The following is a 16,894-nucleotide window of genomic DNA, read 5'->3' as shown; positions in this document are numbered from 1 at the left end:
GTATTTAGAACTTTACATTTGACCTGCTGGAGATATGCCAGGAGTTTCTCTGGACAATGGGAAAATAAAAGTGAAAAGTAAACGACCTTCTGCTATTTGTACCCTTTGCATGAAGTCCCAGCTACTATCATATAGTCCTCCAGTGGAGCACTCTCACTTACTGAGAAGGTGAGTGTCTGAAGGGTGGAGGCTTGCTCTGTCTCATTGGCCATTAGGCACACTGCTTAGAACATAGATGCCAAATAAATAAATGCACAGGATCCCCAACTACAAAGGATTTGGGAATGATACAACAGAAGGCTGGTGGCAGTTATGTAGAGAATGGAAAAAAGGAGAGAAACATTTATTTATTTATTTGTTTATTTATTTATTTATGTATTTTAGTGTGAGAGAGAGACAGAGGAAGAGAGAGAGATGAGAAGCATCAACTCGTAGTTGTGGCACTTTAGTTGCTCATTGATTGGTTCACATACATGCCTTGATAAGGAGGCAGGGGCTGGGGGAGACTTATCTTGCAAAACTGAGTCAGTGACTCCTTTATGAAGCCAGTGACCTTGGGATCATGTTGATGATCCCAGACTCAAGCCTGCGCCCTGCACTCAAGCCAGATGAGCCTGTGTTCAAGAGGCTACCTTGGGGTTTCAAACTTGGGTCCTCAGCATCCCAGGTCAATTCCCTATCCACTGCACCATCACCTGGTCAGGCAAGAAGTAGATTTTTGAAAGCATTTTGACATTGTACTGCTTTATACGCCAATTCATTTCAAAAGTAGACTAAAGAAAATTATCTTAATTTGTCTTCCAGGCTAATATGCCTTGGTAACCTAAGTAGCAATGAATTCATTTAATCTTCCAGACAATCCTCAGAAATATATATTTTTGGATAAAGAAATAATTTCAGAGATGCTAAATGGTCTGCCCAAAGTCACACAGGTGCTGAGCACTTTGCAGGACCGACCTGACACCTTTCGACTAAAGCCAGTGTTCATTGCACTACTCACTGTTTCTCTGTCAGGGACTCTTGAGACAGAATGTCAGAATTCCCAAGAACAGAGGATGAGAAAGCAGAGGACCTGCCTAGAGATCTTATTATTAGGTAAGTGGAAAACTGATTTATACTGGAGGTCCCCTCAGCCTGGATCATGGGCAAATAAAACGCAGGAGTGTGAGTGGTCCCCATAAGTTTATTAAGCACCACTACTAATTGACCTGACATCAGGCAGTTCACTTCACACCAGTTTGCCAATGGCAAGTGACACGTTAGTGCCTGGCTGGTGACACAGTAATTGAGGGCGATAAGGTGGCAAAGAGGCAAGAAGCTAATGATGTGCTGCCTTGTTAAGCAGAGCTCCCCATGCCTCATTAGATTTAAAAGAGTTATCGAGACAGAGTAATTATCAGAGACAGTAAAACTGTTGTATTAAAAGATAAAAAGGCCAGTATCAAAGAGAAATAATTAACTGTTTAATAGGGCGTCTGCTGAGCTGCTCAGTCTAGCAATCAGAATGAGAGCCACAGAGGGTCCTTCAGCTTGGCGAGGCTTCACACCACATTGGTCATTTTGGACAGTATTTTTTTTAGTTTCTCTTTTTCTTGTGGCAAAGCACACACAACATTAAATTTACCATCTTAACCATTTGTAAGTGTTCTGTTCCATGGCATCAAAAATGCACAACATGTACAACCATCTCCAGAACTTTTTCTTCTTGCAAAACTGAAACTCTGTCTCCATTGAACAATAACTCCCCATTCCTCCCAACACCTCAACCCCTAGAAGTCACTGTTTTCCCTTCTATGTCTATGACTTTGACTGCATGATATAAGTGGAATCATACAGTGTTTGTTGTTCTGTGACTGGCTTATTTCACTTAGCATAATGACTTCAAAGTTCATGTTGTAGTATGTATCAGAATTTTCTTCCTTTTTAAGGCTCAGTAATCATCCATTGTTTGTATCCATCACATTTTGCTTATCCATTCCTCTGTTGATGAATGCTTAGGTTGCTCTCACCTTTTCCCTCTTGTGAGTAATGCTGCTACAAACGTGGGAGCACAAATATCTCATTCAATTCTTCTTGGTCCACAGCCAGAACTGCATGAGACTGCCCACTGTTTTCCATCTCAGCTGTACCATTGTGCACTCTTATCAACAATGCACAAAGGTGCCAGCTGCCTCCCCAACTTTTGTTATTTTCTGTTTCTTTTCTTTCTTTTTTTTTTTACAGGGACAGAGAGAGAGAGAGTCAGAGAGAGGGATAGATAGGGACAGACAGGAACAGAGAGAGATGAGAAGCATCAATTATCAGTTTCTCGTTGTGACACCTTAGTTGTTCATTGATTGCTTTCTCATATGTGCCTTGACCACGGGCCTTCAGCAGACCAAGTGACCCCTTGCTTGAGCCAGCAACCTTAGGTCCAAGCTGGTGAGCTTTCTGCTCAAGCCAGATGAGCCCGTGCTCAAGCTGGCGACCTCAGGGTCTCAAACCTGGGTCTTCGCATCCCAGTCTGACGCTCTATCCACTGCGCCCCACCTGGTCAGGCTATTTTCTGTTTCTTAATAGTAGCCATCCTAATGGGTGTGAGGTGGTTGGACCATACCATTTTAAATGGATTTCAAAGCCCTGGCTAGGTAGCTCAGTTGGTTTATCTGTAACCAATAAACCAAGGTTACAGATTTGATCTCTGCTCAGGGCACATACAAGAATCGACAAATGAATGCATAAATGAGTAGAATAACAAATTGATGTCTTTCTCTCTCTGTCCCCCTTCCTCTCTCTCTCTCTCTAAATAAATAAATAAAAATTAAAAAAAAAGGCCTTCAGGCGTATACTGAGATCTAAGTTAAGGAATCTACTTGGAAAAAAATCAAGGTCATCCTTCATAGACTATACTAACAGAAACTTCCATTCTGTTTAATTTTTGTATCAATTGATCACCTCCTGAATGATTAGGGTGAGTGAAGATGTTCATCTATGTCAAAGAACCCTCAGTCCCAGGAAATAAACTGATTAGGAGGATCAAAACACCTCTGAGCAGCTGTTTTATTACATGGGAAGCTGCCCTAGCTATTGAAGCATTCCATAAAGCAGAAATGCCACCATGTTGGGTTGGTTCCATGAAGCCCTGGTCACAAGTAGATACCTAGTGAAATAGCCCATTCTCTTCTTTCTCTCTCTCTTCTCTCCTTTTTCATCACCTAACCCTCTCTTCTGTTTTTTTCCCCTCTACACTGTACCTGTCCAAACGTTAGTGGGCCATTGATGCCATAGGTACCGCTTGACCCAGGAGACACCTGAAGTTAGGGAACCCTCACTCTTTCCAGAGTCCATCCTATTCACCCCTCCCTCTCCAGCAGCCATAGTACCAGGAAGGGTAAAACTAGATCCTGGCCGCCATTAGCCACAGGTTTCTCCCCTCACCCGACTTTTCTCATGCTCGTCCAGGCTGATTCCATCCCCTCCCGTAAGCTCTCCCACTATTCCCAGGAGAGCCTTTGCTGCCCAGTTTCACATGCTTTCTCCACATCTTGGACCACATCCAAGTATAAATTTAGAATTCTGTCCTCAACTCTTTCAGTGCCTCCAATTCAGTCCTCTTCCAACTTCCTGTAGAATTAATTGAGGCTATGCTTTAAAACTGGACTGCACATTCCACCTATTGTTACCTTGCTGTTTTGTCTTGCACATCTCAGCTACCCAGTGAGACTGAATGCTTCAGGGGGTCAGGCTCTGTAACATGGACATACTCTATTCCCACAGTGCATTATTCAGGTGGTGACCAGTAAGTATGTGAATGAAATGAAATAGAACTTTCTATCAGTATAGTTTCTACAGGATGATCTTGATGTTTATTCCTGTGGCTTCCTTACCTTCGATCCCAGTATGCACTTGGAGTCCATTTAAAAGAGCATGGTCCAAAATGACTAATGCAGCTATATTAACATGATTAATTTTGGGGTATTAGGAAAAGAAAGAAGAAACTTCCTGGCATCGATTTTAAATTGTGTTACTTTATGCAAGTCAGATTATTTTATTAAGTGTCTGGTTTTTTTATTCAGTTTCTGCCAACATTCTCCCTAGAGACATTTTATATACTTAACTTTAGTCAAAATTCAAAACTAGAAAACAGGATCAAGGAAAGGAAAAGAAAAACAGTGTAAATATGTCACTAAAGTGATCTGATTTGATAGCTCAACTGTGGAGCCATTTATAGCATTTTTGTTTGCTTGGTAAAGAGAAAGAAGAAACATATATCACCATCTTCCCAGAAGATATGCAATTTTAAAAAGATTGCAGACCCCAAGATAGTCTTAATTTTACAAAGGGTTTTCTGAAGATCAAGAAATGTAGCATGTTAACTTTGCCCCAAAGGGGTCACAAAGAGATAGTTAGAACAGAGCACATGGACTTCCTCATCTCCCTGGACCTGTAGCCGGTCTCATCTACAAAGTTGACAGTTTAGAAATCTGGGTATTTTTTTTTAAACCTAAGGCACTCATTAGTTCAAATGAAGACCTCAGTTCAATTCAGGTCATCTAGCTACCATTAGTTAAGGAAGTGGAAAAAGACAACTTTGATATTGTCAACAAGCCAAGTCCTATAAATTAATACCTAGAGCAACAATTCTTATCCCGTTTGAGAGTTATGGTCTCCTTTAAAAATAAATAAAAACTCTGAAATCTCTTCCTGGGGGAGAGGGAAAGTTACAGGTACAGACATCCACATGAAATCCTTTTAATGCTATTTGGAAGATTCAAAATCATGTTTTACCATTCAGAAAGAAACAACACATAGTAAGCTCTCTGGGAAGGTTCTATAAACCCCAGGTTAAAAAATACTAATCTAGAAATATCCAGAAAGAAGGTAGTAAAGAAATCCATATTTCATTCTTGTTCAAAACTTACCAGGAGTTGAATACAAATAAGAAGAGGTCAGATTTTATTTAAGACAAAATGCATTTAACTTAGTGTATTTGTTCTAGAACTTGTGAGCTGGGTTTTCACCTTCGGATGAAGAAAATCATTCGATTTTTGAAGCAGAACAAATGAGTAGATGGGTTATCTCACAAATGTGGAGGAAAAGAAAACCTGCTCCGAATTTCACATGTTCTGCTTAATGCTTTGAAAACTGCAGCTTGAAAGACAGGGAGCAGTGGTGCTCAAGGTGGAACTTCAGAACATGACCCCTTTTGGTCCCTAGTTTCACTTCTATGAGACAAGGAAGGGAGGTATTTCCCAAATGGGAAAGCCACTAAAGACAGCCATCTGGGAGATGAAACTTTCAAGAGCTGTATTTTATTGGTGAGTCCTACACAGTTGTCCTTATAAATCTATGCATTTCTGCCCAATGTAAATTGTAGCATGAAGAAAAGAACTTTTTCCATTGTAGATATAAATTGCGAATTGTATGTTTAAATTTATGTGCTTTTTGTCCTGTGGGAAATGAAACCAGAAATCAGGAAATGTTAGCACCTCTAAGACCTGCTTTCTTTTTATAGAAGCACCTGCTTCTATAGAAAGCACCTGCTTTCTTTTTATAGAAGAGGAAAGGGGCAGAATGACCTGCCCAAGATCACACAGCTACTTAGGGTCAGAGCAAGGATTCCAGTCCAAGATCATCCCCAGCCGATCAACGAGTTCAGCGCCACACAGGATCCCATCCCCCAGCAGTGCATTCTAGACACTAAGTCCACATCCTTCAGAAAGTCCATTTCTCTGTCCCTCAGTCTACCCACATGCAACATGAGAGCCCAGACTAAGACTGTGTGGTGAATTCATCAAAAAGTACCACTGATAGTTCCCGAAAAACAATTTTTTTTGGTAATTGCTGATAAGAAGTGATCTGACAAGCATTCTTGGGTACCACTGTCATGGTTGCTGTGCAAGTTCACTTTGGAAGAAAAAGGCCCCACAAATGCTGGCTCTGAGACTAAATTAAGCTCAAAAACCCAAGAAATGGGTGTCCAGGGCAGTGGTGGGATTGAAATAATTTAACAACTGGTTCCCTGCCCCAGTGGCCATTTGAAGTATAAGAAAATGATATACTGGAAGGTAGTTTATGATTTCATTCATTTAACACTTAAATAAGAACAATAAAAGGTACACAAAACTAGATTATGTTACCAGAAAGAGTTTTAAAATATTAATAAAAATATTAAAAATACCTGACAAAAAACAATAAAACTATTGTTTAAAATATTCCCATATTGCTTCTTGATTGGTGTCCTCATTTGCAGTTTTCTTTGCTTTTATCCACAGCATCACTGGCTGTGATTTATCCTTAACCATCTTTTCAGGGTAGGAGTGGGATCCCATTCCTTTAGAATGTAAATTTGTGATTTCCACATTGGGTGGCGGCCCAGGTGCCCACCTTAGAGAGAACCCTGAATACAAGGTGCCATTTTTAACAACTGGTTTGCCAAACTCAACAAAAAAATAGTTATGTGTTTTGCCGAACCTGTGCGAACTGGCCAAGTCCCACCACTGGTCCAGGGGGTAATTATTTCCAGGTGGAATCTCATTTTCTCAGTCATCTAGGGCAGCTTCCAAATTTTTCCTTGAGGGTCTTACTCATCTGAAATAAGCATTTGAAGAAACCAGGAGGGAAGCAAATCAGGAAGAAGTTGACAGTTTAAGAACTGAGGAAGGATCTGTGTGGCACCCTCACAAGGTAATAAGCTGAGCAAACCTAAGTGTGAGCAGAAGACTTCCTCCCTCCCCCCCCCCCATTTCATAGTGCAGAAGAATTTACTGTGCCTGAGCTTTAAAATTTGTCTCTGAGCCATGGGTAACGGGTGTCCCAGCTTCAGTTGAGCAGTGAGGCCAGGACAGCCTCTTACAAAATAGAGTCTGGTATCAGGCAGCTGGAGCTCTAGGGAAAGGGGTGGCCACCACAGCACAAGGCGATGATAAAGGAAGTGATTAGGATAGAAATTAGGCTGAGCTAGCATTTGTTTACGATCCTCTTGAAAATGACCAGCAGGACTCAGAACCCTTTGTTCTGGCTGGCTTTTTACTTAAAATAGTGAAGGCATGGGTTCCATGAAGTGATATCATCTCTGCCTCCCAGGAGACACCAATATTGACTAAGACTAAAAAAGCAAATAGTATCAGATAACCTACTAAAATAAAGCAGGGAAAGTCATTATGCTTTTACTTTATTGATCCGGTTCTTGGCTACATGGGGAATAAAACAACTTACATTGTGGAAGCTGGAAATCTCTAAGACTACAACATGTTGTTAAAAAGTGGTGCCTTTATCTTCACGCAAGAAATAAGATGTTGTATTGAGCAGTCTGGGGATATGCTTAACACCAAATGAATAATGCTAAGCTGGGCCTGTAAGGATGGTATCCTGAGTTGTTTTGCCCTTTTTTTTAAAAAAAAATTATTGGATGTGCTTTCAGAATACATAAAAATACATTTAAAATGGCACTCTACTCACAGATTCGAATGCTCATTGCATCTGCAAAACTCGACAGACATATCAAGAAATAATGTTTAGCAAAATATCTGGACCCTGTCAAGTGTACATCACCATGGTCATGTGGCTTCCTGGCTTAAAACACTTCAGTAGACTTTTTTTTTTTTTTTTTTAGAGAGAGAGAGAGAAAAAAAGAAGAGAGAGGAACATGGAGCTGTTCTTGTTTGTGCCCTCACCGGGGATCAAACCAGCAACCTCTTGTGCTTTGGGATGATGCTCCAACCAACTGAGTTATCCAGCTAGGGAACACTTCAGTGGCTTTATGCCACTTTTAAGATATGAACCAAACTCTCTCCTGTGGCTTGCAAATTTCTCAGGACTCTAATTTCAGGTTCACCTCTGGCCTCAGGCCTCAGTACACACTGTGTCCTCTAAGGCCCTCCATTTGCTCTTTATCTAGCCCCCTCATCCTTTAGGCATCAGCTTTTCAAAAAATTTCCATGGATTTGAGAGAGAGAGAGAGAGAGAGAGAGAGAGAGAGAGAAGCACTAATTCATTATTTTTTCTTAGTTATTCCATTTAGCTGTGCACTCACTGATTGCTTCTCATATGTGCCCTGACAGGGGATTGAACCTGTGACCTTGGTGCACTGGGATGATGCTTCCTCTACTGAGCCACCAATCCAGGGACAAGGTACCAGTTTTATATCATTCCCCTGAGAAACTTTCCTGGCATGTAGGTTAGTGCCTCCACTACATGCATCCTTAACCTCACCTTCGCTATGATGAAATGCATCACATGTTACTATTATTGCCTCATAACCTTCTGTTTTTCCTCTTGGACTCTAAGCCCTGCATGTCAGGGGCCTTGAATACTCCAGCCCATAGTTGGTATTCAGTAACTATTAATCAAATGCATAAATAAATTAGGATTATGCACAGTATAAAAGTAAGAGTTCCTCCTTGTGACTCACATAATTAAAACTTTTTGTCTCAATAGTTCTACAAATATGAAAAATTGTGCCAATTCTGATATTACTCTACTTTTCCACCATAAAAGTCCCATTCCTTCTTAAAACAAGTGCCGCCCTCTCCCTGTCGACACATAGGTGAGCTTTCTCTGGGAATGGTAGACAAACTCATTCTGATCACCCTGCCTACTAAAACAACCTAAATAATAAACACTTTAAAAAATATTTAAAATGAACAAATATTTTTAAAACTATACTCTTAAAAAAAAAAACCTAAAAGAGAACAAGACAAGACAGACCAATGAGGCCCAAAGTGAAGGGGGAAACATAGGAAGACAAGACCGTGGAAGTTGTCTGCCCTGAGGCCATGTGCCCTGGAACTGCGAACCTATAAACAGCAAAGGGCTTAATCCCAGAATACAAATTGGGACAAAGAATGGAAAAGCCATTCCACAAAAGAGTAAACCTAAGTGGACAGTAAGTGTAGGTAGAGGGTTGAAATATACGTAGTCGATGAAATGCGATTATAGACACACTGAGCTACTGTGCCATGCCTTCTCTCTGGCTATGGTGAGGAAAGGGGAGGCACTGGGGTCTTTTGTGCTCCGACATAGAGGATAAATTGGTTGCCCACTTGGGAGGAATTTCAATATGCATCTTTACCCTCCTAATCAATTCCAAGCCTGGATTAGGATAGATATTCTCTAAAGCAGTGTTTCTGAAGTTTTAGTGTTTCACAATTGCCTGGAGAACTTGTTAAAGCACAGATGGCCAAACCTCACCCCCAGATTCTGTGTGGCGGAGTTCAGGTCCAACGGTGTGTCTATCTAACAAGTTTCCAGGCAATTCTGTTGCTGCCTTTGGGGACCCATTTTGAGAACCACTGTGCTAGAGAAATGTGTGCTTATGCATTTACAGCTAGTGCTCGACTTACGACCACGATTGGTTCCGACAGACCAGTCGTAACACGATTTGGTTGTAAGTTGAGTAGGCTATACATACAGTACTGTGAAGTGATGTTATAAAAATCTTTAAGTCATATTTTATCATAATTTTCTTTCATTATTGTTATATATCATAATTTGTTCATTTTATGCCATTTGTATCATCTCTACACCATTTTGTTTCTTCTTTTTACATTCATCAGGTTTAAGTAAAACCTGCATTACCAGTACAACTGGTTTAATATTTGCAAAGACAATTTCCTCTTGGTAGACATCTTGGGAGTGGTTTGATGAAAAATATCCAAGACACAAAACACAAGTTGCTGTACCAAGTCTGGGATAACAGTTGAAATGGTGCACGCGGAGATGGTAGTGCTGCTGGAAGCTGGTCCGCACTGTCGTACGCCCAGCTGGTCAATGCTTACACTGCCAGACACGGAGCAGTCGTGGCTAGTGATTGTGGTCATAAAGTCGCATGGTTGTAAGTTGCATAGGTTGTAAGTTTATCAATATTTGTACTTAGCAAGGGGGCAAACATGTTTTAGCACCATATTTGGTTATAGCTCCACACTGGAAATACCCAATGTTCATCAATAGTAAAATCAGTAATTAAGTGGTGCTATGGTGGAATATTATAGAGCAAGGAAAATAAACAAATGACAAGTATTCAGAAGAAACTGGCCAAATCTTAAAAACATGATGTTGAACAAAGTAATTCAGACATAAAGTAATATATAGTATATAATTCTGTTTATACAAAGTAAAAAATTTGAAAATCCAGACTGTAGTTTTTGGAAATGCTTAAATGCTGAAAGATAAATAAGGAAAGCACACACAACTCCATGCCAACAACTAAAGACAAAGAAAGTCAGGAAAATGGCTCCCCCTAGACGAGACAAAGAGCAATGTAGCAGGGCTGGGATATGCAGGAAGGATAGTGAGGCTACTGGAATGTTGGCAATCTTTAGTGTTTGGTTTAAATGGTGACTAAATGGGATTTTGCTTTATAATAATTTATTAAGTGGTACATTTATCTTTTATGTACTTTTATGCATGTGTTATATTTTTTTAAAGAAAGTTATTTTTTAATTTTTATTGATTTTAGAGAGAAACAGAGAAGAAGAAAGAAGAGAGAGAGAAAGATCAATTTGTTGTTTTACTCATTTATTGGTTGATTCTTGTATATGCCCTGACCAGGGATCAAACCCACAACCTTGGCATATCGAGACAACACTCTAAATCAACTGAGCTATCCGGACAAAACTGCACATATTATATTTCATAACAAAAAGGACAGAAAAAACAATAAGTCTTTCACTCCATGAAACCACCTGGAAAGTATTTAGCACCTAGTGATGTCATAGCCATCATGACCTCGTAGTGTGCTGTGTTACTCACGTGTCTGTGGTGATGCTGGTGTAAATAAAACTGCTGCCAGTGGTATGAAAATGGACAATTCTGTACAGTGCATAATAATTAATAATAAATAGATATGTCAATGGTTTATGTATTTACTATACTACACTGTTTACAGTTATTTTAGTGTTTTGTTTCTACTTATAAAAAAAATTTCTTGTAAAACAGTATGTCGTGCTACACCAGCAGCAGCCTCAAACCTCTTGTATTTATTTATTGCACCTCTTGATTGCATAATTTTCTCTTGTGCTTGATTTAGTCTCATGCTGTTTTGCACAGTAACATGCTGTACGGGCTTATAGCCTAGGAACAGTAGGCTAACTGTATAGCTTACATGTGTAGTAAGCTATACCATCAAAGTCTGTGTAAGGATACTCTACAAAGGCAAAGTCACCTAAGGTCACATTTCTTAGAATGTCTCCCTACTGTTAAGCAGCACCTGACTGTATTAGGGTGCATGCATCTGCACTTGACAGATAGATGGAACGTTGGGTTCACAGTCTGATCATCTGCATGCCTCTGGGTCAGTGGAATATTGTGCAGGTGGACCGACAGCAACCCATTTTTCATCTTTGAGCCTTTCTTCCCCTGGTAAGAGAAGAGAGTGTATTCTGCCCACCACAGACTATCAGATGCTATGCTGGCTACTCTCAAGCATAAAAATATTAAAACAGAAGATATGACTTGGGCCATCAGAGAATTTGTAATCTAGTAAGACATTTACAAACAACCAATTGAATAATGAATGGACATCTTGCTCAAGCTAGAAACCCTGTGATAAGTACAGGGAAGAAAAGTGTTCTGCTTCAGACAATGGATGGTAAAGGGACCCAGAAATAAATCACAAATAAGGTTAATAGGTAATTTCTCAGTCAAAGAAAATATTGATTCAAGCCGAACAGAAGCTTAAATCTTGGTCTAACATGAGCAAAACTGGTATCATACTTAGGAAGTATATTACTTTATTGACTAAAGATTCATAACTGTGGTGCTGTTTTTACTCACAGGGTTGTACAATGAATACTCTTGTGAATGGTCTAGAGATGAGACCCAACAGGACGTTTCTATGGGGCTGGATCAGCTCTGTGCCTGCCCACAGACCTGTAGCCTAGCTGCTCCCTCGGTTTTCTGCTGTGCATTCTAGTGCCAATGGGGGTGGTCACTGGGTGTGGGGGGGGGGGAGGACAGGAAATGTAAGGTGGTGTTCTGATAGTTTTCAGGATAAGTAAAATGATCACTTATAACTCAGGTCAATGACATATGGAGAGGCACATGCCTCAGTGAATCTCCCCCCCCCCTTTTCTTTTTAACTTTTCTTTGCTGTCCCAACTTTCCAATCTATTTTTCTGAGCATTTAATAAAGTCTTTTGAGAAACAAGCAGGTCAAAGACTTGAACAAGCATATGCCAATATCATTTAGCACATTTCCCTCCTAGACACGTGCTTCCAACCAGCCATCTGCTGCTCTGTCAGCCAGGTATTTATAACCTCGCTTCCTCTGGCTCACCAGGCCTGCTCACGGTATTCCCTGCTCTCTGAAGAAACAGCGGCGGAGAGTTAACTCTAATTATTGTGCCATTTCCTTCCATTTCAGATGTTATGAAAAAGTTATTCTCAATCTTGAAAAGATTTAGGTTCTGTCTGATCAAGAACTTGCCTCTTATTCAGCCCCCATAGAACAAAAATCCCAGAGTGACGTCAGAGAAATGGCGCCGTAAGGAGTGATACCGATAAATCTCCCCCAAAATTCAACAAGATCTTCAACCAGAGACAGAAAAATCTATCCTTGGAGCCTACAGGAGTTCCACACTAAATGCGAAGGCAGAGGCAGCAGCAACCCCATAGCTGGATCATCAGGCTACTAATTCAGGAAGGAAAGACTAGGAGAGAGGCTCCGGGAACACAGACTCTCCCATTGTCGGAGCCTGCAAATGCTAATGAGCCTCGACTGCCAACGAGACTGAAGCCCAATACATGACATCCCCATAGAGACTTATCAACTGCAAACCTCTACCTGAGCATGCCACAGGGGCAGAACCCGGGGTACAGAGTCACCAACCAGGAAGAGGGAGAGAAAAGAAAAAGCAAGAAGACAACCTCTCAAAATCAAGAATAATCCACAGACTTTATAACCTATCCCATTTTATTATATTTGTTCGTTTGTTTCTCTTATCTTCTTGTCTTGATTATTTTCTTCCTCTTCCAATTTGGTCGTTTAATTCTCTGCCAGTCTTACTCTCTCCTCTCCTTGAACTACACTACCCGTAAGTGTTACATCTCTCATTATCTTTTCTTTCCTCTTCCTTTCTCTCTATGAGGGTTGACCTCCAAAACCCTTAACTCTCTCTCTCTCTCTCTCCTTTTATTCTTTTTTCTTCTTTTTGTGTTTTCCTCTTTCTTTTTATTTTTCTCCCTCTATATTAATTTTTTCTTTTCTCCTTTACTTTTCCTCTCATTCAATCTTCAATAACAAACAAATTATTTTATCTGGGACTCAAATTTTTCTTTGTGGTGCTTTGGGGGTTTTTTACTTCGCTTTTTAAACTCACTAGCAGTGCTCCCAACCCTGGCTCTCCATTTTATCTAGTTCTTGCTCCATTAAATACAATAGTAATTTTTAAAATTTTTCCCCCTTCTTCCTGTTTCCCTCTTATTCCTCTTATCATATCTCTTAGTCAACCATCACCTAAAAGCAAATCATTTTATTCTTAACCCCAATTTTTTCCTTTTCTGCATTTTGTGGGTCCATACCCCCTTTTTTGCCCCTTATCACTTCTCCCCAACTCAGGCCCTCCGTTATAGGTAGTTTTTGTTCTATTTAGCACAATATAATTCACATTCACCACAGATTTTCTCAAGAAGGAGGGGAGAGGAGAGGAGAGGGAAAAAAAGGGGGGGGAATAATAAATTTTTTTATTCTTTTTTATTTTTATTTTTTTAACTTTTTATTCTTTATTAATTCTCATTAGTATTATCAACAAAACCACCCTCAGATGCCATTAAGGAAAAGGAAATCAAATATCATGGATACAAAAGACAGAGAGGTAGCACAGATAGATGAGGAAAAATCTATGGAGAAAAAATTTAATATATTGGAAACCTTTAGAAATCCTAAAAATCCTCCGAGATATACAAGAAAACACAGAAAGGCAATTTAGGGAGCTCAGAAAACAACTCAATGAACACAAAGAATATATGTCCAAGGAAATTGAAACTATAAAAACAAATCAAACAGAGATGAAAAAATCAATTCACGAGCTGAAAAATGAGTTAACAAGCTTAGCTAATAGAACAGGCCAGATAGAAGGTAGGATTAGTGAAATAGAAGACAAGCAACTTGAGGCACAACAGAGAGAAGAAGAAAGAGACTCAAAAACTAACAAAAATGAGAAAGCCCTACAGGAATTGTCTGACTCTATCAAAAAGAATAACATAAGACTAATAGGTATATCAGAGGGAGAAGAGAGAGAAAATGGAATGGAGAACATACTCAAACAAATAATAGATGAGAACTTCCCAAGCCTGTGGAAAGAACTAAAGCCTCAAATTCAAGAAGCAAACAGAACTCCGAGTTCTCTTAACCCCAACAAACTTACTCCAAGGCACATCATAATGAAATTGGCACAAACCAACGACATAAAACAAAAATCCCTTCCTGATTTTTCTCCTGTCATCCTGGCACGCTCTCAGATGGACCTAAAGATCCAAATTCAGCAGAACAGTGTATATTAAGCTATTGGCATTCAGTCTCATTTTTTTAGTTGGCTTTTGTTCACGATTTGAGAAATAATATTATTGACTCAGAAAACCACAGGGCTAACTAAGGACAAGAGATGTGAATGCTCACAAGTGTGATCAGATTCATTCATGCCAGTGCAGCCAGAGGCTCTCATCTCCAAGGAGGAAGTAAGTCATCCCTCCCGATTTAGGACTGACCCAGAGACCTTGAGTCTGGGGGCCTTGTAGTAAACTTTCTCAATTCACACCACAAACCAGCTGGCAGACTCAAGAACCCTGACAGGGAACTGGCTTCCTGATTAACCCTTTCCTTTGCTGGAGCCCTAAAAGGCCCACGTCCAGCTGGTTCTACCATCAGGTTTGCATCGTTTGGTCAAAGAGAAACTTGTTAAGTAAGAGTTACACTCACCAATACCATCCTCACTGCTCCCTAATCCTAATACAAACTTAACCAACAGCTTCCTACCACTTGGAAGCACATTTACAAACAGCCAAAATCTAGGTAGAACTCATATAAACTCAGAGACTCCCTTTCTGGTGTTGGGGTTTTAAAGTAACAGGTCTCCTGAGGAAGATAAACCAGAATTTGCTACTTATACAGCAAGGTAGTCCATGCACCTACAGCCAGGAACATATAAGGTGACCTCAGATGGGGTTTAACAGGGCCCCATTGTTGCAGCCGAGCGGTGGGGATGCAGGGGAGACCAGCGAGGAGAAGGTATGATGGAGAGGATGGTCCTTGGGGTTAGCTGTCTCTGGAAATGCCTCCTGCCCTGTCCACCTGGGAGAGAGACAGGTGTGCAAGGCAGGGCCCAGTGCCCAGACACACCTTGTGGAAGAGACAGCGGAGTCCAGGCTGTGTGGGCACAGTGGCCTCTGGGCCTCAAGGGGACTGACACCTGTGCTTAGAGGGTGTGGACACAGGTTTCTGAAAGGATTTGGGTTATCCCTCTCCAGCTCTTTCACCCATTCAGACAGGAAGCAGGATTTCTGAGGTAAGGGGCCAGATGCCCAGGAGGTGACTGTGGAAACCCATAGTGGGCTACAGAGGAGAATCCAACATGATGGGAAGACCTGGACCCCACAGCAAGAGTGTCCACCTCACTGGATCACGTTGATGCAGCCTTTCTATAAAGCTATTTGCTGGTAATATATTGCATTGCTAATGTTTCAAAATGTTCTTTCCCTCCATTCCAAGTCATCATACTCAGGGAATATATATGAAGCAAAAATCAGCATGGTTATTTATGATTTTTTAAAAGAAATAATCTAAAGTTCAACTACAGGGAAGATAATTCAGTAAATTATGAAAAGTCATGCCATACTGAAGGGTATAAAAATGTTACCCACATAGTTTTTAGTGACATAGGAGAAAATACCCGATATGATATCAAGTGAACAAAGCAGCTGTCTTCTGGCAAACAAACCATGCTGCCAATTATGGGCCTACTTTCTAGGAAATGTAGCACAAATTATCCAATATTTGTGACAATTATAAGGGATTTTTCCTGTTGTATTCTGAATTTTCTACAATTTTTATAGAAATTGGTACAATTTCTATATATTACATTTATAATGGAAAAACAGGATATTTAAACCTGCTCTTTATCATACTATCACTATCAACTTCATCAAAAGTTATAATTTATAAAGATGACTTTCTTTTTTTTTTTTTTTTGTATTTTTCTGAAGCTGGAAACCAGGAGAGACAGTCAGACAGACTCCCGCATGCGCCCGACCGGGATCCACCCGGCACGCCCACCAGGGGTGACGCTCTGCCCACCAGGGGGCGATGCTCTGCCCCTCCGGGGCGTCGCTCTGCCACGACCAGAGCCACTCTAGTGCCTGGGGCAGAGGCCAAGGAGCCAACCCCAGCGCCCGGGCCATCTTTGCTCCAATGGAGCCTTGGCTGCAGGAGGGGAAGAGAGAGACAGAGAGGAAGGAGGGGGGGCGGTGGAGAAGCAAATGGGCGCTTCTCCTATGTGCCCTGGCCGGGAATCAAACCTGGGTCCCCTGCACGCCAGGCCAACGCTTTACTGCTGAGCCAACCAGCCAGGGCCAAAAATGACTTTCTATCACTAAATAACGTTCATTATTAAACGAACACAGAAGACAGACCAGGCGAGATGTGTGGAAAAGAGCTGTCCTCATGTTTAGCTCAGTGATCTGCACAATTCAGATTATTCCCAGCTTATGACATTGGATTTGAACCATTGCTATGAACCAGCAAGCTGGCTCCAGCCAAACTCCAGAGGGGAAAATGCTTCTGGAACCCAGTAGCCATTGACATCATTTAAAGGATGGGGGAGTATAAGAAGGTAAAGGGCATCAAATACATGGTTTACAGAAGGAGACTTTGGGTGATAAGCACACAATAGAGTATATAGATGTCATATTATAAAGTGTT

Source organism: Saccopteryx leptura, chromosome 5 (assembly GCF_036850995.1).
Source record: "Saccopteryx leptura isolate mSacLep1 chromosome 5, mSacLep1_pri_phased_curated, whole genome shotgun sequence".
NCBI lineage: Eukaryota > Metazoa > Chordata > Mammalia > Chiroptera > Emballonuridae > Saccopteryx > Saccopteryx leptura.
This window is presented reverse-complemented; position numbering follows the sequence as displayed.